At 38.5% G+C, this 27,064-nt stretch overlaps 1 long non-coding RNA gene across 5 annotated transcripts in view; it reads left to right on the top strand.

Annotated features, from left to right (window-relative positions):
- Positions 1-27,064, top strand: part of LOC123585549 — a 253,585-nt gene that overhangs the window by 198,067 nt on the left and 28,454 nt on the right. For 3 of the 5 annotated variants that reach the window (XR_006706277.1, XR_006706274.1, XR_006706275.1), the window contains exons 6-8: positions 1,731-1,803; positions 9,925-10,285; positions 14,814-14,970. This is a non-coding gene — a long non-coding RNA (uncharacterized LOC123585549). Of the gene's footprint in view, positions 1-1,730; positions 1,804-9,924; positions 10,286-14,813; positions 14,971-21,648; positions 21,833-27,064 lie in introns of all 5 variants that reach the window. The other 2 variants (XR_006706276.1, XR_006706278.1) reach the window with 2 other exon arrangements.

The following is a 27,064-nucleotide window of genomic DNA, read 5'->3' as shown; positions in this document are numbered from 1 at the left end:
TTTCGAACTGGAAGACTCAAAGTCATGCCTCCGAACTTTCACTTCGTAGCTAAGAGCTTTTGGGTGATCACAGTAAAGATTCTAAGGCTTTTCCCGCTGCCTTCAAGGCCCTACATTATAGGGCTCCTGGCTACCTCTGCTCCAGCCCCATGATCCACCTTGCTAGTTCCTCTCTACAGTAAGCATGCTTCTGTCTCAGGGCCTTTGCACCTGCTGCTCCCTCTCCCTAGAATGCTCTCCTTTTGAAGAGCTGCATCGTTGGTCCCTCCCTTAGGTCTGCTTCTGCCATGTTATAAGTGGCATGGCACTGTCCTCATAATCCAATCTAAAGTATCATCTCTGTGTTATTATATGTAAAACAAGAATAATAGTTCTATTTGAAGAGTTAAGATATGTGAAAAATCTTGGTAAACTTCAAGGTACTATAGAAATAAAGAATTTTCATTGTTTTTATAACTCAGACCTGGAAAAAATTACTAAGAGTTTTAAATTTAAATATTGATCCAAAAAAATTTTTTTTTCCAAATTGGATTGACCTTTTGAAAACCTGTTCATTTTTTTTCCTTCTCATTTTAGGGATTACAGTGATGATATAAATATGATGACTGGTGGTGATATCCAGATAATCTATGTATACATGGTTCTATTTTCCAATTTTCTTAGCCTTTAATTGAATCAGATCAAATTTATGACTCTCGCCATCTTTGAGAACAAAGGGATTTTTCCAGTTTAACAGAAGTTGGTAAATCAGGAGGACTCCTTTTAGGTAGAAGATGATAAGCTTGACTTCAGACACAGCAACTTTGATGTGCAACTGTAACTTCCACATGAAAAATCCCTAATGGACCGTTGGATGTTATCAACTGGTGGTACAGGAAGAAGTTAGCGAAGTGTTATTTATTGGGTTTCATCCAAAAGGAGATGGTATGGTTAAATGTAAAAACTGGCCATACCCCAGTTACAGGTTCAATATTAAAACAGCAACATGAATGACAGTGTTGTTAAGTGCTTACTATGTGCTAGACACGATGCTTTGTTTTTGTGTGTGTGTGCATTATTTCATTTAATTCCTCCAATTACCTTATGAGCAGGTGCTAACATTATCCCCATTTTTAGTTGAAGTAAGCAAGGCTTAATGAAATAAAATAATTTGCAGAAGCTCTCAGAGCTAGTGAGCTGGCATTCAAACCCAGGTTTGTTTAACTTGAAAGTCAAAGCTTTCAAGCACTATATCAGGCTGTATAGTGTATAATTTATGCAATACAAATTAAGCATATTCTCAGCTGGAAGGCTGTCCCTTATAATGCATTACATAAGAGGTCCACAAAGTTCCTGAAATGACTCCAGTTTCATAATTTCTTGGCTGTCTCAGTCCAATATAAAGTCCAAAGGGAAATTTCATATTTCCTACTCATACACTAGATATTCATACATGTCCTTTAGGAAAACACTATCCGTCTCTTTTTAAAGTGTCAGTGCAATTGCATGTGACACAGGCTTTTGTGTAGAGTTCACTTTTATTTCTGTAAGTACTGAGATATGTATTATATGGGTTTTTGTATCTCCTTGAAATGAATATAATGTGCATACTATAACTAAGCTGAAATAGTTCCTGGCATGAAAGCAAAGACTGATGAATGAAACCTAGTGTGATTTACCTATGATTAGCAAGTTTGATTGTGCTCCTCTGTGTCTGTCTAAAGTCCTTTCCTTCATTTCATTCCAAACAGGTCTAACACAGAACAAATGGCCATGCTAAATCATACTAAATAATTCAGTGCAGCACTTCCAGACGTCTGCAAGGTGTGTATATTAAAGATGACGGTGATATTCCTAGGGAGGAGAAGGACCAGAGAGTTCCCACATATTCAGGGAATGTGTTTAGATATGCATTTATGTTCTTTGCTTAGTTTCTTTTAAAGATTTCGTTTCTTTCGAGCTTTTGTGAGTGTATTATGGGGGGAGTTGGCATACAACCCTTGATTCCATTTTCTCTGTTAGATACTTAGAGGACAGATACCATACCCAAGAGTTTAGCAGTAGGGCAGGTAGTGTGGGTGGGCAGTGGCATTGGGGGTTTAAAAACAAACATATACCCTCCCCCCGCCCAGGAGGTGTCTAGAGAGAGGAATTCACGGACTGTTCACAGGCAACTGGCAAGGCAGTCAGCTGGCAGCCACCCTTGCACTTGGAACTATGGTCAGGTCTCCAGTTCCTGGCAGCTAGGACTGCCAAGAATAAAGCAGTTTTGAGTCAGTGTGTAGTTTATCATGATGGAGATGAGGACCCAGAGAGAAGCAGAATGAAGTACAGTTTTCAAAATCAGTGCAGAAGGGCAGGGCTAGGTCCTGCAGGTCCTAAATCCCCAGTAATTGGCTAGAGCAGCTTAAGTATCTCCCGTCCTCTGTCAGGATGAGTGCAAAAGGTCAATGAGACCACTTCTGTAGGTGGGCTCAAATAGATCTAGGCACAAATCAGGGTCTTTTGACTTTGCAATTTACATTTTACTGCACCTTCAGTGAACAAACCATACACAATGATACTGATTTGGACTGGCGACACGATTAATACTGGGAAATAGAGCAATACTGTGTGAGTTGCGGAGTTAATAATATATACAAATGAATAAATGTTTACCTAACTCATAATTATCTTCATCAGTTAGGGTACTAATAGGAGACAGATGGCACATTCAAATAGAGTAACTGCAAAAATTTTAATAGATTATTGACAAAAGTGAGGGCAGGAAAGGAAAACCAACCACTGGGTGATGAAGGACCGACCCTGCAGCAACTCACAGTGAAGAGCCATCACCATCCCTAGACCTAAAAGGATGGGGGCTGAGAACAGAAACTACCTACACCCATGGGGCATACAGTCTACATTGACATGACTTTGCTATTTCAGGCAATTCATGCCCAGGAAGATGAAGTTTCAGATAACTTTATTGCTTGTTTTAGGAACTTTCTGAACATCCATTCATCTTCATACTATACTGCTTAACGTATCCTCATTTGAGTAAATATCCACTACTCAGGATAACAGCTCAACCAAGCTTATCAAGCAGTTGTTTTCCTTTAACTCACCTGGAGACCCTCTCTTGCTATATCCACCCATCCTAAACTATTATATCATGAGCTTTGCCCAGTCCTAGGCAAGCACTGCCATTGGAAAAGCTACCTTGAACCAGACCTTCAAGACCACATATATATCCTGACTTTTCTTTTCCCCTTGCAAGTTGCTGCTAAGACTGTCAAGGTAGTGATCTGCCTTCCTGTGAGAAGCAACAGACTCAGCTTTGCTTTATCACAGATACTTTTGGTAATATTTTTGGAGACCCAGCATTTGACAGAGCTGTTACTGCAAACTGGAACAAAAGCTGGCCAGTGGGAGCTGGGGACTCTAGAGTAGGGGAATGCAGCCTTTATTGGCCAGGTCAGGGCAAGGCTAGGGAATATAATAGTGTCACTCAGCTCTCACTCTCTGGTCTCCTGCTGATGGCTCTCCAAATTCACATTCAACTGGAAACCAGAGAGTGTGGAAGCTCTGGGTGCCCTAGATTCAGGGCAGGGTGGCAAAGGGTAAGATACGGATGTGGAGAAGAAAAGGAGAATATCCAGCACACTGACCAGAAATAAAAATCAACGCAAACCCCTAAGTGCAGGTATAAGCTGCATCCTTAAAAATTTAGACCTGCAGGGGCGCCTGGGTGGCTCAGTCGGTTAAGTGTCCGACTTCAGCTCAGGTCATGATGTCACAGTTTGTGAGCTCAAGCCCCACATTGGGCTCTGCACTGACCTCGTGGAGCCTGTTGGGATCCTCTCTCTCCCTCTCTTTCTGCCCCTCCCATGCTCTCTCTCTCTCTCAAAATAAATAAAGTAAAAACATTTTGAAAAATTGGAAATGGACTATACATTATATAAATAATAAGCACAGCCATGTTAAATTTCCTAAATTTGATAGCTAGACTGTGGTTATGGAAGAAAATACTCTTGTTCTTGAGAAATACACACTGAAGTATTAAGTGACAAAAAGTCATTGAGGTATTCAATCTACTCTCAAATGGGTCTGCAAAAACTGCGTTTGTGTGTGCACACACACACAGTGAGAGAATTAAAAAGTAAATGTGGCAAAATAGTCAAAATTCGTGAATCTGTAGAAAGGGAATACAGATATTCTTTATAATTTCATGAAACTTATCTCTAAATCAGAAATTATTCCAAGATAACGCTTTAAAACAAAAAAAGGATTACTTTAAGGTCTTAAAGAAACAGTGACCAAAACTGGAAGAACCGTTAAAATTGAATGTAGAACATAATGATAATGCTAGAACTTGTAATTTGGAATTTTCACAAAATTGTGGAAGTATTGCAAAATACTTGAATTATTTACCTGCTGATTATAGTCCTTCCATGAAATTGCATATTGTATACATCATCCAGTTGTACATACATATTACTGTACAGGGCTATTTACCAAAAATGTGTGTACTCTATATTTATGGGCAATTTAGAGATTTTCCAGGGTCATTTTTACTCTACATGATTTTCAACTCATTTTAGAGTACTTAAAACCAGTTCTTAGAAGGTGTTACTTCAGTGCATTTCTAGAAAGTCCACTTTTTCGAGATCAGTTTTTGCAGGTCTAAATTGTTAAAAAAAAAATTTTTAATCTTTATTTTTGAGAAAGTGAGAGACAGAGTGAGAGCAGGGGAAGAACAGAGAGAGAGGGAGACAGAATCCGAAGGAGGCTCCAGGCCCTGAGCTGTCAGCACAGAGCCCAACGCAGGGCTTGAACTCACAAGCCATGAGATCGTGACCTGAGCCGAAGTCAGAGGCTCAACTGACTGAGCCACCCACGTGCCCCAAAATCTGATATGAATTTTAAAATCAGAAAACCACCTTTCACCTCAATTGAGAGCTTCTTCTTTTTTTAATCCTCATTTATTTTTGAGAGAGAGAGAGATCAGGGGAGGGGCAGAGAGAGAGACACACACACAGAATCCAAAGCAGGCTCCAGGCTCGGAGCTGTCAGCACAGAGCCGGACGCGGGCCTCAAACCCACGAACTGTGAGATCATGACCTGAGCCAAAGTCGGACGCTTAACCGACTGAGCCACCCAGGCGCCCCTAGTTCATTTCCAGTTTTGTCGATTATCCCCCTTATGTCATTCGCAGCAGTTTTTCTCCAGAAGCTAGACTATGATCATGTATTGCACTTAGTTATCATTCTTATTTAATTTGGAATGGCTCCTTACCCTATTTTGTCTTTCGGGACCTTGATAATTTTGAAGAATAAAGGCCAGTGGTTTTACAAACTGCCTTTGAAGGCGGTTTACCTAGTGTCTCCCCATAATGTGATTCTGGTTATGTATTTTTTGGCAGGATTGCTAAATTAAGTGCTGCCTGTCCTTCTTAGGCTATCACACCTGTAGGCACGTCATGCCTGTCCTATATTCATGAGGCTAATTTCCATCAGTTGGTTGGGGTGTTGTTTATTTCTCCACTGTATAGCAAATTATAGCTTTTGCAAATTGTGATTTGTAGGGAGATATTTTGAGATTACGTTAATAAGCTGTTTCTCATCAACACCCTCGTCTTCCCACCCCAAGTTAATTCCTTAATTTCTTCTTGGAGGAATCACTACTCACTTCTATCCTCACCACGTATGAAACCTTTTCATGTATGAAAATCCCTTGGAGGTGGATTTGGGAAATCACAGAAACTCTTAGATTTATTTTAATTTTTGGCCAAGCTGATTGAATTCATGTAAATTAGATGTGGGTCTGTTGAAGCTCTATTATAATAACCATAAAAGAAAAGTACTCTGGGTAGGAGCTATAATCAGTCACATTTTATATGGACAAAATGACTGACCAATAAATCAGATGTTCAGTGTACAGTTTACAGAAAAAAGATCCTGATGAATATAATTTCAATAAAGTAAACATAAAAATGTTTTAACTGTGCTGAATAGAAAATTCAATAATAAATTAAACTGGCCTAATGATATTTGCTCTGCAAAGTGCTTGCTTGACAAAAATTTGTCAGTGGTGTTATAATTCTAAGTTAAATGTTTGTATTCCTGAAGATGGAACCCAGATGTCCATAGCATCAAAAAATGGGGTAGAAATTGCCGGGTGAGGCAGTATAGCTGGGTGCTTTAGCACATGGGTGTTGAAGCCTCGGCTCCAGGGTTCAAACTTCCTTTCCGCCAGTTACTAGATGTGACCATGGGCAGGTTATTTAATCTTTGCCTCAATTGCTCTTCCTGTAAAATGAGAAAATAATGATATACGTTACCTGTTATGAGGCTTGAAAGATTTAAAATGTATCAAATTCTTAGAATAGTGAGCGCTATCATACAGTTAGTCTCAGTAAGAATGAATGTCAGTAATTAATCTCAGTAAGAGATCTCATCATTGCCACCATCTTTAACATCTTCACCTCTCCGCTGTATCTTTTGAGCATAGAGGAAGGGGATTTTCAAGGCTGGGAATTTTATCGGATTTGAGACTAGATGGTAATCCAGGATGTTGCATATTATTGTTTGGTAGCAGTTAATAAACTGAGTAAAGTAGCGCTATGGATGTTTCTTAGCATAGGACACTGTAAGTCATCCTTTAAGTGTTTAGATTATACTTCTCAGTTGATGTCTCATCCCTGGAAGCATCATTTTAAAAACATGGCTTCCATCATAGCTGCCAGGCTATCCGTCTTAATGCCAACGTCATACTATGAAATTAAACCAAATTATCTTGTTGAATCTTAGCAACAAATTTATGAGAGAGATGTTATTATTAGTCTCGTCTTATTAAGAAAAACAGATTTTGAGAAACTAAAAGATTTGTTCTAGTTCGTGGATCTAGCAAGAGGCAGAACCAGAATTTGAACCCTGGTATGAAAAACAAGGTACTCCTCCACTACACCATACTGCTTTCTGGAAATCTTCCCTCTCATCTGTGGGATGATTGTCCTTGTACTTTGCATTGACTTTGCTTGTAATAGATTGATGCTTCTTCAGATTGGGTATTGTGGTAAATGATACTTCTTAAAATTTTTATTTATTTATTTGAGAGAGAGAGAGCACGTGCAAGCAGGAGAGGGGTAAAGGGAAAGAGAATCTCAAACAGGCTCCACACTCAGTGTAGCCTGCTGTGGGGGTCGATCCCATGACCCTGGGATGATGACCCAAGCCAGAATCAAGAGTTGGACGCTCAAACAACTGAACCACCCAGGTGCCCTGTAAATGATATTTCTTTGCTAACTATATTAATGAGAGTTCTAGAAGAAAAGGAGATGTTACACATATAAGAGTAATTTAAGAAAATATAATAAAGAGCATCTGTACCAAGGTGTTGCAAGGTTAAGTGATTCAAAAAGGGTAGCAAAGCCCTCTAAGACTAGCAGTGACAGGAAGCTACTCCCACCATCAAGATGACACAAACAAGGTCAAAGAGACTACCTCTGGAATCTGGAGAAAGCTGCAGCCATCTGACAGGGGCCATCTGAGATACTCAAGAGGAACACAACCCCTGCTAAACTACTGTCTGGTTGGAAAAGAGTGAGAGTAAAATACTCCTACCTGTCTCTTCTCTTATTATCTGATCTTAATTCTCTCCTTCTCTTTCTCCTTCTCCTTCTCCTTCTCCTTTTCCTTCTCCTTCTCCTTCTCCTCCTCCTCCTCCTTCTCCTCCTACTCCTCCTCCTCCTCCCCCTCCTCCTCCCCCTGCTCCTCCCCTTCTTCTTCTTCTTCTTCTTCTTCTTCTTCTTCTTCTTCTTCTTCTTCTTCTTCTCCTTTTTGTAAATGTTTATTTTACAGAAAGCACAAGTGGGGAAGGGACCAAGAGAGGGGGAGAGAAGATCCAAAGTGGGCTCTGCACTGACAGGCTGACAGCAGTGAGGCCAAAATGGGGATCAAATTCACCAACCATGAGATCATGACCTAAGCTGAAGTTGGATGCTTAATTAACTGACTGAGCCACCCAGGTGCTCTTCATGTCTGTACTTCTTAATGGCCAAACCCAACTGGAAGCCAGAGGGCAAGAGAGCTCAGGAGACCCAGTTGGTGGAGGTCATTCTTCTTGGGCACAGGTTAAGGCTGAGATAGGTGAAAAGTAAACTTGGAGTGAAAAATGGAGACTTTCTGCCACACTAAACACATCTGTCATATTATTCTAAATCATGATCACTTAGTATGATATCAGAAAAGAAAACAGAGCAATTCAAGAAAAAACAAAGATACAATATGCACAAATGACAAACAACATATTCTTCTAAGTGTGAGAGGGGGTAAAAGGCTTTTTATTAAAAGACAACATCCTGAAGGTAATGCTATTGTGTAGGTAGGTGAAATTTAAAATGTTCAAATATGATCAGGAGTCTTCTCCAGGTTGTTTATGTTAAATCCGTCCCTTGATCAGTGATTATAATTGTATTTTAAAGAATCTGGAAAACTTGCACATTTGTGGCTTTGCTTTTAAATTGGCTCCCTATCTTGTGCCAATAGAATTTACCAGGTAGTATGAACTCAGTTCTGGTTTCTGACTGGCTCACAGTTCTGTGGGCCCCTGTTTCCTGGACACCTTATTTACTGTTGCTCTATGGCACATCAGTGTGAAAGATCACACTGTCATCCATTCTCTTCATGTGTCCCATCCTGTGCTTCTGTGGAAGGAACCCCATGCCCTGAGCCTGCTGGGCAGGATTTGATTTATGAGTATGAACAGATGTTGCTCTCTTACTCATCTAGAAGATAATTCATAGGCCTTCAGTTTGGTTTGGCGTCTGCTACCCTTGGTTTTAGTATCCTACTCTTTTCTCCAGCTTCTGAATTGAGACTTTTTGCTCTTGCCTAACAGCACACAGTACAACAGATGTAGCCTTGGCCATGCCTCACCAGACTGTAAGGCTGAGTCTAATCCAGAGAAAGTCTCACTGGTAGGAAAGAGCTGAACTCTGAAATCCATTACTTATTTTCAAGCTCCATCTTTTCTCATCTTAAGCATAGTGGCATGGTTTAGGCACTATTACAAATCCTTTCCAGGATTGCCTTCAACATACGTCATGTTTCCAGGTAGAGAAGAATTCTTGGAACTAATTAAGAACAATGGAAGTTTATTAATTTAAAAATTAAAATAAAAAGATGCTGCTAAAGCTTAGTTAAAGAAAGAAAAGGAAAGACCTGGGGTTTTCTTTCTATTGTATTATATTGTGTCAAAATTTCCCATTTTCAATTCTCCTCCTTTTAATTTTTCCAATGATTGAGGCACTTTGTTTCAGGCAAAGAAATATAAATCGATAGAGAATTACTTAACTAGGAAATATAAATCAATAGCGACTTCCTTATGCAGGAACTTTTTGGTCTGAAATGTTTAGCAATATGCTATTTCTTCTAAAAAATGTGGCTTTAATAAACTTGTAGTTATGCTATTTACATATCAAAGCACTGTGCAAGAATCTTTCATTTATCACAGAGCACAGCCAATTAGCACTTTTTCATCTATTCTATATGATAAAGAGATAATAAGTAAACAAATTACATCAGAATAGCAGAAAGAAGGAAGTTTCTAGTATAAGTTAATAGATAATACATGCTTAACCCAAATGTCGTGTTTTCTTAATAAGTCTCTAAATGAGAATCGATGTGTATAATGCTCATTCAGAGGAACTCTAAATTGCCTTTGAATGAAAAAATTAAGCTTATTTTTGTTGGGTCTTATTTTGGTTTGTGTATTCTGATAATTTTCTATGCCAAGAAAACAAAAATTCTGAGCCAGGAAAATTAATTTTTTTAGTATCTGCTGTAATATTTAGAGAAAAAAATGTTCTAGAAATGAACCCTTAGTTTATGATTCTGAATATACTTCTTATTAGCTATTCAGCATTGAGCAAATAATTTATGGAGGGTTGTTTTGTCTTTCCAGATTCTTCTTGGCACAGATTCTTTTCTATGCTGAGCATGTGCCTGTGGTTATCTCCATGTTTTTATAAGACTCAACTCCACTGACAGCAGTTAACTTGGACCCAACCAGATCAACTAAGGTCCTTCTCTAGCATTGGATTTGGCCCAGAGAGCCTCTTGGCATCTCAGTGGTTGAAACTTTGTGATATGTAATTTAAGAACTATCAGTAGCCATATTTGCCTGCTTCTGAAGAGTGCTGGTTTACAGTGAGAGGGAATAAGGCCTACCTATGGAGAGAAACAGAGACAGAAACAATCCCAGTGAGGTTCATGTTTCTGGTTCCAGTTGTTCCTGATGCCCCTCTGCTTCCGTGCACTTCCAGGTACCAGCTTGTTGAACACTTTTGGCTTTTGCTTTTTCAAGTTGGATTTCACCTCATTCAGATCTGGTTGGAATGTTAAACCCTCATTTTCATGAGCCACACCCAAAGTCCTATATGTAATTTTGTATTTTGATTTTATTTTTTTAAAAAATTCCTCACAAAATTGTGTACGTTTAGTGCGTCCATAAACCTGAACTCACTTTTGAATTTAATGACTAAAACTTCTCTGATTTTCAGTTAAGTCACTTGTAAAAGATAGGGAATCAGTCTTTAATGCCACTACAATTCTGTGACTCTACTTCGGTATAAAGTGTAACTTCCCCTCAAGTTCCATTTATTTTTACAACCATTGGGAAATGGGTCCTTTTGTTCAAACTTTCACTGAGATTGTAACGAGGTGCCATTGATTAGTGTTGAAAGAAATTTGAGGAGGAAGTAACCATGAGAACTGGAAACTTAAGGGGATTTCAGGTAAAATTCTACCTGCCATTACCCCTCTGGAATAGACAAAGGGTCTCAATATTAAAGGGACAATTGCTGAAATGAAAATTCTAGGTGTTATACGTTGGGGATTTTTTTCATTAAAATGCACACTTCCTCCCTAGTCATTAGATGACACTTGGAAGTTTTGTGGCCTAGTGTTTAACTCTAGCTTGGGCATTTTTTTTCCATTTTATTCATTTTACATATTAAAAATGTAACAGCTTTCTGATGTATTAAGTATACTGTAAATAGTTTACTACCAGCAAAGCTTTTATTATCAAGAGATGAAAATGTTTATCACTGTTTTTTGTTGCTGTGCCCACATGTCAAATACTGAATCCTTGTTATATGGTTCTGTTTGCTTCTTATCTTCCTACTTTTATTGATGCATAGCACTTGAAATTTTTCGGGTTCTAAAGGTTATTCCAATTTTTCCATTGGTATGGTTATGGTTTCACTCACTTTTAAGGAAAAGCAGTTTTTTGTTAGGTGTGAGATGTTGAACAAGACACTTTATTCTCTGATTCTCAGTGCCCAACTTCAAAATAGGAGTAAGAAACTAACCAGAAAGGTTTGTGAAAATTAATTGAAATTATAAAGTGCAAATGTGACAGCATGGGCTTCGGAAATGTTTGTCCTCTTCTTCTGTACCAAACCCCAACTTCTTACTGGCTCTTTTCTGACCTCTCAGAATTATTTTGAGAAAAAAGTCAGGTCACAGATACAAATACACATCAAGAGTGGTATACAAAGCAGAATCTTAAATATTGAACATCAGCTACTAAGAATGGCGGTATCACCTAGATAATGTCAAACACTGGATATATTTGAAATGTTAGCCATAAATATACATAAATATAATCTATTGTGTATGATCTAAAAGTGTGTGGGGTGCCTGGGTGGCTCAGTCGGTTGAGCGTCCGACTTCGGCTCAAGTCATGATCTCGTGGTCTGTGAGTTCAAGCCCACATCGGGCTCTGGGCTGACAGCTCAGAGCCTGGAGCCTGCTTCATATTCTGGGTCTCCCTCTCTCTCTCTCTCTCTGCCTTCTCCCGCTCATGCTGTCTCTCTCTGTCTCTCAAAAATAAATAAACACTAAAAAAATTTAAAAAATAAAAATAAAAAAATAAAAGTGTGTGACTAACAACTTTAATAGCATGTATAAAGTTATATGAAGATACTGAAGGTCTTAAAAAAACATTGGTTTACCTTGTTGAGCACCGTGGAGAACTTTATGCCAACAAGAGCTTAGTCAAAGTCATTCCCTTTCTTCTGAGAAATTACAGATGATTTATCCAATGATCTTCCCAATTTTCCCCATTCTAATAATGTCACCCTGTGTTTAACCAAGACTGTGATCAGAGAAACACAAAACCTCCAAAATATACATTATAAATAAGGGATCTATAATGGTGACTAGGCCTTACACAGTTGTGGGATATGGTTAAACTATTATATAAGATGTTTCCTTCTGGATCTGGTGGAAATCCACAAGGCAGGCAGTTGAAAAGGAGATCAGATGTGAAGGGAAGAGAGTACGAACAGGAACCTACAAAGCTGAGGTGACTGGAGCCCATGAGGGCAGGCTTTTAACATCCATGGCAGTCTCTTCCTGCCTCTCCTCCTGCCACATGGATAATGGGAGGAAGCTAGTGACCTTCATTATGGAACTAAATCTGCACCTAGCCCAGGAGCCAGAGAAGCCAAATGACTATCTGGCCAGAGGTGCAGGACCCAGAGGAGGGGGTGCTACCCTCAGGTGGGAAGCCAGCAAGCAGCTGGTTACACAAGTGTGTGTAAGCTACCAGGAGCCTCATTGCCTGCCTTCACCTTCTGCATGCAAAAGGAGTGTGGCTGCTACTTCATGCCAACCAGAAACTATGCAGGCAAGGGGATTTTGTGAAATTCAGTTCCAGCTGAGCTAAATTGACATAACATAAGTGTGCCACACTCTGAATAATTGTGTAAGATTCCATCTCTGTACCTTTTACTTTTCTTAACATAATGTGTTCTCACCTACATCCTTGGGATAACATCCTCTCCCCAGATATCCTACTCTTCCTGCCAAAATTGAGCCCTATTTGCTGTTCAATAGATAAATGAATTCAACTCACTGTATCAATTTTCCAGGGCAATGTTTAACTTTTATTTGTTTCATAATGGGTTCCCAGAACTAGTAATCACACCGAACCCATACTATCTAGCAGAAACTTGTTTAAAATGAATTCTGGCTTAATGATTTTTGAATGTAACTCCAAACTGCAGGCCTAGTTCTTTTCTTCATTTCTCTTGCAGCTAAGTCTTTTGTTTACAAATGTAGACAGATCTGTACTATACTGAAAACCTGAAATGGATTAGTGAAGTATCCTGGATACTGCAAAAGATGAATTTATTGTTTGAAATGAAAGTAATTTATTTGCAGATGACATGATACTGTATGTAGAAAACCCAAAAGACTCCAGCAAAAAATTGCTAGGACTAATTACATGAATTCAGCAAAGTTGCAAAATATTAAATCAACATATAGAAATCTGTTGCATTTCTGTACACCAGTAGTGAGGCAGGGATTGATCCCATTTGCAATTGCACCCAGACAATTGCAATAAGATACCTAGGAATAAACCTAACGAAAGAGGTAAAAGATCTGTGCTCTGAAAACTATAGAACAATAATGGAAGAAATTGAAGAGGACACAAAGAAATGGAAAAGCATTCCATACTCATGGATTGGAAGAACAAACATTGTTAAAATGTCCATACTACCCAAAGCAATCTACACATTTAATGTAATCCCTATCAAAATACCACCAGCATTTTTCACAGAGCTAGAACAAACAATCCTCAAATTTGTATGGAACCCCAAAAGACCCCAAATAAAATAAACAGTAAAATAAAAGGGGGTGCCTGGGTGGCTGAGTTGGTCAAGCGCCCGACTCTTGATTTCAGCTCAGGTCATGATCTTATGCTTCATGAGATTGAGCCCAACTGTCCATCAACTGATGAATGGATAAAGAAGATGTGGGGCGCCTGGGTGGCGCAGTCGGTTGAGCGTCCGACTTCAGCCAGGTCACGATCTCGCGGTCCGTGAGTTCGAGCCCCGCATCAGGCTCTGGGCTGATGGCTCAGAGCCTGGAGCCTGTTTCCGATTCTGTGTCTCCCTCTCTCTCTGCCCCTCCCCCGTTCATGCTCTGTCTCTCTCTGTCCCAAAAATAAATAAACGTTGAAAAAAAAAAAAAATTTTAAAAAAAAAGAAGATGTGGTATGTGTGTGTATATGAATACAAACACACACACATACATATAATGAAATAATGAAGGTGAAATATGACTCAGCCATCTAAAATAATGAAATCTTACCACTTGCAGTGATGTAGATGGAGCTAGAGTGTATTTTGCTAAGTGAAATAAGTGAGTCAGAGAAAGACAAATATCATATGATTTCACTCATATGTGGATTTTTTTTAAATTTTTTTTAATGTTTTATTTATTTTTGAGACAGAGACAGAGCATGAACGAGGGAGGGTCAGAGAAAGAGGGAGACACAGAATCTGAAACAAGCTCCAGGCTCTGAGCTGTCAGCACCCAGGCGCCCCACTCATATGTGGAATTTAAGAAACACAACAGATGAACATATGGGAAGGAGAAAAAAAGAAAAAGGGAAACAAACCATAAGAGACTTAAAGATATGGAAAAAACTGATGGAGGGAGGTGGGTGGGTGATGAGCTAAATGGGTGATGGGCATTAGGAGGGCACTTGTAATGAGTACTGGGTATTGTATGTAAGTGATGAATCACTGAATTCTACTCCTGAAACCAGTATTGCACCATACACTAAGTAACTAGAATTTAAATTAAAAATTTGAAAATAAAATAAAAGTAATTGGTTGTGATTCAGCTTTGAAGATGAGAATAAAAAGTCTTTGCTTTAAACTTGGTTTTATATGGAGATTATAAAGTGCTTTGTCAAGTTTGCAAGTACAATTTGAAAGCTTAAACTTGTCTGATACACCACATTGCTGTCCCCCTTCTTCCTACTGCCACTGGCAGAAGCAGGAGCTGAACACATAGGAACTGGTGCCTTAAGGGAATGGACGCCACGAAGGCTGATGAGGTCTGGAGGTTGATGAGGTCCAGAGGTTGAGGAGCCAGGAAGAAGGTAGACCTCAAGTCCTAAAATCACCACAATGCAACATCTCTAGGCCAGGTGAGTGCTTCCTACAGAAGTTAAGAGTCTCCTGAAAAACAGTGCCCTGAGACTTTGGGGCAACTGTTGGAGGGAAGATAGGACAACCCTCTGGAATCTTGCTAGAAACTCCTCAAAGAAAAGAAGAAAACACAGAGCACTAAGAAGCTCTAGAACAAGAAAAAGAATAGTTCAGATGCAGCATCTGAGAAACACTGGCCTTTAGAGAAGAAAAGTTAAATGTCAGGTCAGAGCCTGCAGAATGGCTAGCTGTGTTCCCAAAGGACCTCAGACTCATCTACATACAATCTTTCACAACACTCACTAACCTCTTCAGCATCACCAGGGCAAAGCTTGAGAAGGCGACCTGTAACCACCCTATACAGGTAATCATCATGCTGATCTTTACACCTGTAATTCACCCTTGATAGTCATTTTGTCCAGACCTCAACTGCGCAAAGACTCTTTGGTTGGCATTAAGAAGAACATGAGAGATGATAAGGCATGAGATGTTGCCAATTTCATTGAAATACTCTTAATGGAATTTAATTTATTTCTAAAATTATATTGTGGATACTGTGATGTATAAAATCAATTCAAGAATTTCTTCCAGGGCACCTGGGTGGCTCAGTCAATTAAGCATCCAACTTTGGCTCAGATCCTGATCTCACCATTCATGAGTTAGAGCCCAGTGTCCAGCGCAGAGCCTAGAGCCTACTTCAGATTATGTGTCTCCCTCTCTCTCGGCCCCTCCCCTGCTCATGCTCTGTCTTTCTCTTTCTAAAAAATAAATAAACATTAAAAAAATACTTTCAAGTTTGCTCATTCCACAAATATATATTGAGATCTACTATGTGCAAACAGCAAGGAGATACCCGGGAGAAAAATTCCTTGATATCATGGAGCTTACATTCTAGTCCCACCGTCATCAGTCAGTCCTTTCTCTCATTCCCCAAGGCAGTGAATCCAAGCCCATTTAACCTCTGCCAGAACTCTCTAAGTTCCCTCATCTTTGTCTCACATCCTTCACTCAGAGCAGATACTTCATACACCACTTCACAAAGAGAACAGAGGGTGGCAGCCCAGGTTTCTCCCCATCTCCCTCTAGAATAGAACCCAGCCTCAGTCCCTTTTTTTCTGACTCAGGAGATCAGGCACCATTTTGGAACTTCCCCAGGGCTTTGGGGGCCATGGAATTATGAACATGCCTATGTCTGCTATGGGCATTCATCCACAAAATTGGGGGCGCCCAGTATTACCTTCATTTGTCTTCATTTGCTGACATATTCCAAAGCCTTAGCATGCCCTCAAAGCATCCACCGCATGTCACTAATGGATTTTGATAACTTTAAAGAAGACTGCACCTAGTCTTACTCAGGATACAGAATTGCTTCTTAGAACAAATCATGCACTAGTTGTTTGTTAGTAAGTCATATATCAAAAGGGTATAATGTTGTACTGGTGTCATAAAGAAAGAGTCCGCAAAAGTGTTTTCTCCCCCATGTCACAGAGATGTGGATATTTAAGAGCTCAGTGAAAAATAAACCTTGAGTGAATACTAGCTAACCGGATAAAGAGTGATAAAGTCAAAAGATGATGGGCTTGGGGCGCCTGTGTGGCTCAGTCAGTTAAGCAACTGACTTTGGCTCAGGTCATGATCTCATGGTTCGTGGGTTCAAGCCCCACATTGGGCTCTGTGCTGACAGCTCAGAGCCTGGATCCTGCTTCAGATTCTGTGTCTCCCTCTCTCTCTGCCCTTCCCCTGCTCATGCTCTGTCTCTCTCTGTCTCTCAAAAATAAATAAAATGTGGGGAAAAAAATTTAAAACATGATTTAAAAAAAAAAAAAAAAGATGATGGGCTTTGGAACAGATAGTCCCTGGTTTGAATTCCAGCTGTGCTACTTAGTAGCCATGTGACTTGTAAAAGCTATCTGGTCTCTGTAAAGCCAACTTTTATCACTAATAAAATGAAGATAAAAATATAGCCCTGTCAGGGTTATAGTAAAGAGTAGATGAGATAACATAACATATCCAGCCCCATACTTGGGTGCAATGGCAGCTGATTCAATATTGAAGACCAATTTTCTTTAGAATTCCTGTGCCCTTCTCATGCCTCCCCTGCCCCACCTCATCTCACGTGTTTTGTTCATAGCTCTGTAATTGAGATACAGTTGATAGCTGGAGGTTTGCAGAAGAGCTGACCAAATACCAATGTTCCCAAGGAGTGAATCCGCTTAGAGATGGTATTTGAGTCATTTTTTGTCATTGTGTTAAGAATTGGATCTTGTCTATTGGACACAAGTTTGAGTAATAGAAACCTAATGAGCCTTTTCTCATCAGAAAGCTATGTCTACCTCAAAACAAAATGTATTTGTGAAGAGTCAATTATTTTTATGCTTTCTTGGCCAGACTTTGAGGCAATCAGTTAGTAACAGGAATTACAATTAGAACGTTGAGAGTATTGTTCTATTTTCTGCCCATGGCAATTCTGCCACTTTCTTAGTAAGACATAGGTCTAAGCAGAAACACTGATGGAGAAACTTGTGCCTTTGGATTAATTTAGATATATGTACATGTTTTTTATTAATGTTGGAGTTCTTGTCCTTCTAAATGATTTTGTTAATTCATTTGGTGAAATCTGATCTATCTTCCATAGTGAAGAGAAATAGGACCATTTCCAAGAGATACAGTAGAGACCAGAGCTCAATATTTGTTTTAATCTCTGGTGATATATTGTGTTGGAACTGAGAAAATGCAACTGAGAAATCTTTACTTCCTAGAGTTGGCTTTGTATTTACCAACCTAATTCTGATTTAATATGGGAGTAAGATGAAAGTGAGGAATGGGAAAATATTCTCATGGGAAGCTGAAAAAGAAAACAAAAGAAAATTCAGTTTGATATATGGCCATTAGCTACTGTTAATGAATCTATCCATTTAATGAGATACTGTTTAATTTTGTATATTACTATAAGATAGAATTGGGAGGAGGGGTATCTTTACCACCACCCTCATTTCAGAGCTTACTACTTCTGACAATTCGTATTCATTAAGTCTTAGAGAAAGGTTGGTATTAAATGATAATGGCAATTATAATCCTTAAACCCATGGCTTTCTTTTCCTAGGATTTATCTATTCAATCCAAGAAAAGAATAAGGAATGAGGTAAATATACTCACATAAATTCAAATTTATAAACTTTTTTTGAGTGTTTACTATCAGCACTGAATTAGGGACTGGATATTAAGACATGAATAAGTCATCTTTTCTGTTCTTATGGATCTGAGTTTAATAGGAGGAAAAGACCATTTGTCACAGAAATCACTGTGCACTGTCTCAGGTCAGATTTCCTAAAAGCATAGTCTGACATGGGGGTTTTTGTGTGAGTGATTAGCTGATGAGGTGTTTCCAGGAGAAGCCTGGAAGGAAATGAAGGAAGCAGATCTGAAAGGGGAGAAAGTTAGGCAGGCATGTGGGTTCAGCAGTCTCTAGCCCTGATCTCCACGGGAACTGCAGGGCATGAAAAATACCACAGACTCCTCCCACCTTGAATCAAGAGGTTGGCCCATGTATCCTTCAATCATCCAGTCCTTTGATGAGGGCTCTCCTCTTGGGCATTTCTGGGCTCCTATTGGCCCAAGAGAACCGTCTGGAGAAAGATTGCTATGGGCCATCAGCAGCTGAGACTGCCAGCAGCTGAGAGATAGGTGCATTGGCTCAGTAATGGCAGCCTGGTTCAGGCAGTATCTGCCACTGGATACAAAAATGAGTAGAATGTGGCTTTATGCCCAGGTAGGTCAGAGTCCCACTGTGTAGACTGGCATTAAATAAACAACTACAGTGCAATGTGACAAGTGTAATCATAAGAATTTGTACAAGATGGCTGGCGCAAGACTGCAATTATTTGTATGTTCATTGGCATTTTACTTCGTTGTGCAAAATATTGGTGGAATTTTTTAAAGTAGCTCTATCTTTCTGGTGGTAAGAGTATGGGCATGGAAGTGTCTTCAGAGAAGATGATAACTGAGGTAGATTTATAAGCAATAGGCTTTGTGAATGAGATACTGGTGATTGGGGAATTACTAAAACTGTGATGTCTTAATCCATGACCCTGAATTACATCTCAGTGGGAACTCTTTTTCAACCCTATTTCCAGTCCATCCCATAATGGTATAATTAAGCATGTATATATAGATACTTATATATGTTTTAATATATTATAACTACATATTAGGTAAGTAATATAGATTATATTATGTTATATATTTCATAAATTATATTATTATAAGATATAAGTATTATCTGTTAAATAAATATATGAATAACAGTAAACATAATCTAAATAATATAAATATAAACATGTTACATTGTATTATGTAATAGGTACATATTATATTATATTTATTATATTACATTCTATTACATTATTATATTAAGTTAGACTTTAAGAAAGTAATAAGATCAAATTTTAAGGAAGCAGGCCACTTATAATACAATGATAAGAGCCTTTCTACTATAGTAAACACATGGTGATAGTATTCTCTTTTGGAACTAGGAAGGAAGCTACCGATATGAATCAAGATTTGTTGAAAGATAGATACACTTTTAATAATGGAGTTGCCCTGTCAAGTAAAATGATTGAGATATGTTTTCATAAGACCCTTTTCCAAAGGTAGTCTACAATATCCAGTGATCTTTTCATTTTGTGAAACCATTGTTTTATTTGATAGATGTAATGTTGGCTGTAGGCTTGTAGAACCTCCAGGGAAAACAGGCTTGACCCAGAATTGGGAACATCTCTAATTGGTTCCAGGTTTTCATTTCTTGTGCTGTACTCCTCCAAAATTGGTGGTACTAAATAAAAGTGATGTTTCAGTGTATGCACTACCCACACAAATATCCATGTTTTAAGAACACAATAGAATTCAGTGAGATTTCTTTGTATGTGTGGTTCAGTATCATTTTCTATGACCTCTTTATTCATTTTAGATCCCAGACTATAATGCTTGGCTTCGAGGTTGACAAATTGGCAGACCATCTATTTGTGTTCGTTATTTATTACTTGAGATTTTCATATTTCGTATCCTGTTTTAATGGTCATCCCAATATATTCCCAGAATTTTCTTGTACTTTGTAACCAGAAAATGAACGTCTCATTTAAAAACAAAAGGAGAAAAGAAACTTTCTGTGACCTCCATAATTACCTTCTACATTTACTTATTTCTCTTTTCACGTGAACATATTAAAAAATTGCTTGTACGTCTGATATTCTATTCAAGAAACAAAGTTACATTGTCTAAGTATTGTGTTCATTCCACCATGTTTGATGGCTTGAGTGGTAGAGGATCATAGAGAGAAGAAATTTCTTGTAAGAAGAAATGTGAGGGGAGAGAATAAGGGAAACACAAATACAGGTGCACTGACACACTTACACAACACCACCACCACTACCACTCATGGGTAAATGACTCTCAGACAGTTAAATGGCCTGATTTAAGTACTATGGAGCTTGGCATCAATATGACTTTTACTTTTGTAACAACTTCTAGAACAAAGCTACATTAGGATGTATTGGCAATTTATGTCTCTCTGAATTTTGTTACTTATTTTTTACTCCAACAAAGGAATACATGTGGTCATATTGAAATATAGTAAGAACAGACACATAGAGAAGAAAATTGATCCTTTTATTTGCATACTTCCTGTAAGGGCAAGTGATTAGCGTGAATTTGGGGAGCTATGCCTTTCAAGGCTGTGTGACTCTATAGGCAAAGTGGAAATTTGAAGTAAGCATCTAGGTAGTTTATGGGAGATGGTAGAAAGAGTCCTTACAAGGAAATTCTTTCTTAGCTAAATTGGCAATTAAAGAAAAGCCTTATTAACCTACTTGGATATCTGGATATGTCCGTTGCACTAACACTGCTTAGACCCAACTCTGTAACCTCTACAGCAATAATTCCTTTGTGGGGCCATTAAATTAAATCAGAACAGGCCTTGAATTGGATTGTCTCTCTTTTTTATCTTAATATTTTGGTTTTAAATATGAGAAAACAGGTATTTGAAGGTTTCATCATCTTGCGTTGGTTATTCCTGGTTAGCTTAGTCCTGTAGGGATGCAGAGCAGCTTTTAAGGCTCTTTCTGCTCTGATTTTCCCTTAGTGAGTGCCTCCATGTGGTTTGGGTAAGACAGCACTCCCCTCTCCACCCTCTTACTCACCCCAGACCCTTGAGGAGGTCCCAACACCTACATCACCAACCAAAGCACTCAGCCTCAGTGTCAGGATGGGCACAGGATTTAAAGGTGGGCCAAACCATAGGTATTCCTGTCCTTGCAACCAGACTACACAATTAATACTTTTTTTTGGAAGATAAAGGGGATTTCTCTTTTCTCTTGGTTTTAATTCCTAAGTACTTACAAACCAGACAGCCAAAGAAAAAAGGCACTTTTGTATTCTCATTCTGTTTATTAAAACATTAATATGTCAGGAGCCATGCTCACTACATTTGGTTCATCATCTCATATTATGTCTACAGTAATCCTTGGAGGTAGGTACTCGTATTATCCCCATCTACTCATGAGAAGAGGAAACTTAGATATACTGCTTTTTGAAGGTCACATGCTAATAAATAAATGATAGTTAGTCTTGAACCTGTTTAGTCTGACCTGACATGCTCTTAACCTCTACCCCATTTCCTGTAGGCATTCTATGAAACAAAAGGAAAGCCTACGTTTAACTTTTTTGCAAACATCAAAACAAAATTATGTATTTGGAATAGAGGAATGAGGAGAAGTTGGAGAAGTATGCCCTAGAGAACCATAGAGTCAGAGGGACTAGTCTCTCAGCGACTGAGAACGGAGCATCTTGAATGGTGCTGGGACAGAGGTGGGTACTACTCAAGTAAGCTGAATCCTGCCTAAGTACTTGCCAGGCTAAATCTACAACTTGAAGCAGCCTGGAGGTATCACATCACCTTCAATGGGAGTGCCATATTTTAGACTATTCCAAAGCTTAGTAGAGCTACGTAATGAGTTTGGCTTGGTATCCTGTTGTTTCTTGTTTGTTTATTAATTAATTCATCTGCTTATTCAGTCATTGCCAGTATTAGATGTCTAAGATATACCAAGGTACCTGACTCCAAGGAACTCTTAATCTAGAGCAGGAGATGGGTGAGTTAAAAACAAATTATAATGAAGGAATACATGTTCAACAATTTTAGTAGGAAGAAAAAAGAAGGCAAAGAAATTATAATAGAGTAGATTTGGGGACTGTACCTGTACTGGAATGTACAATTGAGCCAAGAAAGATGCTTCCAATATTTACTCTTATTAATTTTTTTTATTTAATTATGGATGAATTTAATTCTGGAAATGTTCCCAGATGCCTTTCCCTGGCGGGAAACACAACAGTTTTATAAATAGCAACCTTTCCCTCATAAGCTAAGAGGAAGCCATCTAAATTTTTCAGTGCCTCTGCTAGCGGCTACATTTAAAGGATTTTATGCTGGAGTATTTTGATATAATTGGGAAAAATATGAGGAATCAGATCCACTCAAGTTCTAGTTCAACTTAATTGCTTACTATGTGTATGATATTGTGTAAATTATTAAACAACTCTGAGCCCAGTTTTTTTTAACCATAACATGGGTATGCATATGGAAAATTTAAATGAGTGTATAAATATAGAGTGCACCTCATGTTAGTATTCACTTGCTCAACAAATGTTCATTTTCTTCCTTCTGTGTCTTCTCAGCTTCTGTTTTCTCATTTATCGTGTTGGGATAACAGTACTTCCTCGTAGGACTGATCATTCAATGAAAGGATGTACATCAAAAAATGGTTGGCACATACTAGGTGCTCAATAAATGTCAAATCCCCTTGCCTTTTCTCTTACATTTTTGAAAATGTAAATGGTTTCTTATCTTCATTGGCAAAGATAACTTCTCTGATAAATTCTAAGAAGAAAAGAAATCTTACGTATATGAATAATTACATTCTGGATTCAGGGTCACTTTTAGCTCTCCACTTTGCCTGGAAGGACACAATAAAAACATAAAGACAAAGTTGGAGACAGGTCACAAAGACATATAATATACAATGGTACTAGTGAAAACGTTCAGTAAGATGATCTGTCTCTATAGATATACATATACATATAGATGTATACTCAATGGCTTGATAATTTTTATTCTTTTTTCTCTTTTTTAGTGTTTATTTAATTTTGAGAGAGAGAGCAAGCCAGGGAGGGGCAGAGAGAGAAAGAGAGAGGGAGACACAGAATCTGAAGTGGGCTCCGGGCTCTGAGCTGTCAGCATAGAGGCTGATGTGGGGCTCAAACTCAGGTCAGATCATGACCTGAGCTGAAGTTGACACTTAACTGACTGAACCACCCAAGCACTCCTGACAATTTTTATTCCAAACTTATAAAAATAAAAGGAGGGGTGCCTGAGTGGCTCAATCAGTTAAGCATCAGACTCTTGGTTTCAGCTCAGGTCATGATCTCACTGTCATGAGATTCAGCCCCATTTTGGGCTCTGAGCTGAGCATGGAACCTGCTTAGGATTCTCTCCCTCTTTCCCTCTGTCCCTCCCCCACTTGTGTTTGCACATGTGCTCACTCTCTCTTTCTAAAAAAAATTAAAAAATAAAAAGATAAAAGCAATGCTTTGGAATCATAGATAGTACAAAGAAAAAGCAGTTGCCTTATTTGTGCTATGGAAAAAGTGATTTAGAAATAACATTTTTAGGGAAGACTGTGTGGCTCAGTTGGTTGAGCATCAGGCTTCCATTTGAGTCATGATCTCAGGATTCATGAGTTTGAACCCTGTATTGGGCTCTGCACTGATGGTGCAGAGCCTGCTTGAGATTCTCTCTCTCTCCCTCTCTCTCTGCCCCTCCCACGCTCTCTCTCTCTCTCTCACACACACAATAAATAAATAAACATAAAAAAAAAAGTCAACAACTCCTCAAAAAGCCTACAGATATCTGAGTGCAGTTGTTAGAAAAACAGAAAAGAAATAACATTTTTATTCATTTGTCACATATATTTTTGTAATATTGGGCCCAATCCTTGTAGTTGATAGTCTGGTTACTTAGAAGCCCTCTCTTTGCTGAAAAGTAGTTTTTTACTCTAAATCCATTCTATTTTCATTTATGCTGGAAAGATGAATAATGCAGCGTTCAATTGTTTTTTTTCCTGATTTAATACTAGCATAGGAATTCTTCTCTAGAATAATATCAATTAAAATTCTCTGTGGCAAATGTGGGCTGTGGACCTGGTCAAAAGGCATAAACTCCCAACCCACCTTGTGATTGTTTTAGTAGAGATTTCCAGGCGTTACTTCAAATGATTTCAGCCATGCATTGCAGGTAATGAGGGAGACACAATTTCATACCCAGCTTCTTAACTCCTTGGCTGCTGTTGAAGGTAGCTTTATTTTTCATTTGGTGGGCTGGAACATCCCCTCAGATTAGAGAGAAGGCAGCCCTTTGTACTCTGTAAGCACACCTCTGTCAGGAGTGAGTAATAATAGCATGGACTCTGATTTTTATAGTCATTTTTATTTCTACTTTAAGGAACAAGTTCTTCTTCATCACATTTGTAAGCAGAAGCATAATGGCTCTTGCTAAAAGTGAAAGCATGAACAATATCAGCAAAGATGACTGAAATATATACATTTAAGTCTAATTCTATTTGATTTCTTTCCAAATACATTTCAAGTTTCTACTTTTGTATACAAAAGAGTATGTTCAATGCAGATATGTTGATTTGAGTTTGTCAACATCCAGTATCCATATTGGTCCACCAATATTGAATGTACTCTCCCGGTTTTCTGCAATTCAGCTATTCATGAATAACTTTGATTTCCTTCTGGCTTCTTATTGTTACCCATAACATGTTAGAATGTTAGAGCTATATCACATTCTTGGAATATATTTGCTTAAGTAAAAGCTAATTTCATGAGGGAAATCTCCTGTTAAGATTGCAAGAATACCTCAAAGAAACAGAAAAAGAATGTTTTGTGAAAGAGCTAAGCTCTTTCCTTCCTATCAGAATGATCTAAAATTGACTGGTGTGACAGGTATATTGCAGTATGTCTTCCAATGGTCCCTGCCTCCTGGCAGTCACACCCTCTTTCTATCCCTTCCCATTGAATGTGGGCTTGCCTAGTGACTTCTAACCATTAGAATAAGAAAAAAAATTATAGGATGTCACTTCTTTAATTGGGTGACATAAAATTTTGACTTCCATCTTGCTAGCAGATTCTCTCTATTGCCTTCTCAATTTGCATACTGCCAAGTAGGAAGGCACATGTGGCAAGGAATTCAGGAATGTTTCTAGCCAATAGCCAGCTGTAAACAGGCCCTCAGTCCAATAACTGCTGGAAAATTGAATTTTTCCAAGACTGTGAGTGTGGAAGTCTTCAGATGAGACCACAGCCCTGATCAAACCTTGATTGAAGTCGTGTTCACTGCAGCACTAGTCAGAATAGTCAAGATGTGGAAACAATCCAAATGTCCACTGACAAATGAATAAAGAATATGTGGTATAATGTACAATGGAATATTATTCAGCCTTAACTTAAAAAAGAAGAAAATCCTGAAATATGCTACAACACAGATGTACCTACAGGTTGTTATGCTAAGTGAAATGAGCCAGTCCTAGAAGGACAAATACTTTATCATTCTACTTATATGAGATATCTAAAATAGCCAAGCCCATGGAAAACAGAGAGTAGAATGGTGATTGCTAAGGCTTTAGAGAAGGGGAAATGGGGAGTTGTTTAATGGGTATAAAGTTTCAGTTATGGAAGGTGAATAAATTCTAGAAATCTGCTGTACAACATCATGCCTATAGTTAATAATACTGTACTGTACAGTCAAACACTTGTTAAAAGGGTAGATCTCATGTTAAATATTCTTTCTGCAAGAAAGAAAGAAAGAAAGAAAGAGAGAGAGAGAGAAAGAAAGAAAGAAAGAAAGAAAGAAAGAAAGAAAGAAAGAAAGAAAGAAAGAAGGAAAGGAAAAGAAAAGGGAAGAAAGGGGAAAGAAAGAAAGAAAGAAAGAAAGAAAGAAAGAAAGAAAGAAAGAAAGAAAGAAAGAAAGAAAGAATATTGTCAAGGGATTACTCTGGGGGTAAGTAGAACAATGGGAAATTGAATAGAACAAGCACTTCAGTCATTTTGCCCAGGGGCTGAGGTAGCTCAGGGACTATGTATGCACTCCACAGTTATTCGTTGATTAAGAGCTGTTGGAGGAAGGTAGAAGGCTTCTAGACTTTCCCACATGTGAATAGAAGGGGTTTCCTGGTCAGAGGAAAACCTCAGGTAAAAAGTCATAGGTGCTGCCAGTTGGAAGCTAACTAAGCATGCATGGGTGTGGTTAAGTGCTGAGAGGATACAGGCAGGGTATTAATGGTATCTGGCTCATTTTAGTTACGACTCTTATGACTCTTGCTCCATTTTATAAAGGAGGAAACTGAGCGAGGAGGGGTGGAATCCTTGCCAAGTCCCTCAGTTTTTCTGGAGCAGAGCTGCAATTAAAAACCCAGTGACACTATGAAATAATACTTATCGTATAGGATTGTCATGAGGGTTAACTGCACATAAACGTAGCTAGCAAGTAGTGAGCACACAGGAAATAACAGGCATTCCATAATTGTCATAGTCTCGTATGCCTGGAGTTTTCCAGCAAGAGGCCGGACAACATAGCACATGAGGACCCAGAGTTGGGGACCTATGTCCTAATCTCAGCAATACCAGCAAATAGCAATGATCTGGTACACTGCAATAAATCTACTCTTTTTTGTGTGTGCAGTGGTAAAAACAGACTGAAAAAGTTACTGTTCTTCCTTTTAAATACAATTTTAATGATAGAAGAAAATAATCACCTTACTTAAAAATCTCAAAAATAATGAAAAATTAAGTGACACAAATTCTTTTGTGTGACTATTAACATTTTCGTACCCTCCCTTTTATTTCTCTTTCACACACACACACACACACACACACACACACACACACACACACCTATTTTTACCTGGTTGTTATCATAGTTTATGTATATTTCTGTATACAATATTTTAATACAAGTTAGAATAATGTAAGAAAGCAATGGTC

The sequence above is a fragment of the Leopardus geoffroyi genome, chromosome C3, assembly GCF_018350155.1.
Source record: "Leopardus geoffroyi isolate Oge1 chromosome C3, O.geoffroyi_Oge1_pat1.0, whole genome shotgun sequence".
Taxonomy (NCBI): Eukaryota; Metazoa; Chordata; class Mammalia; order Carnivora; family Felidae; genus Leopardus; species Leopardus geoffroyi.
This window is presented reverse-complemented; position numbering and strand designations above follow the sequence as displayed.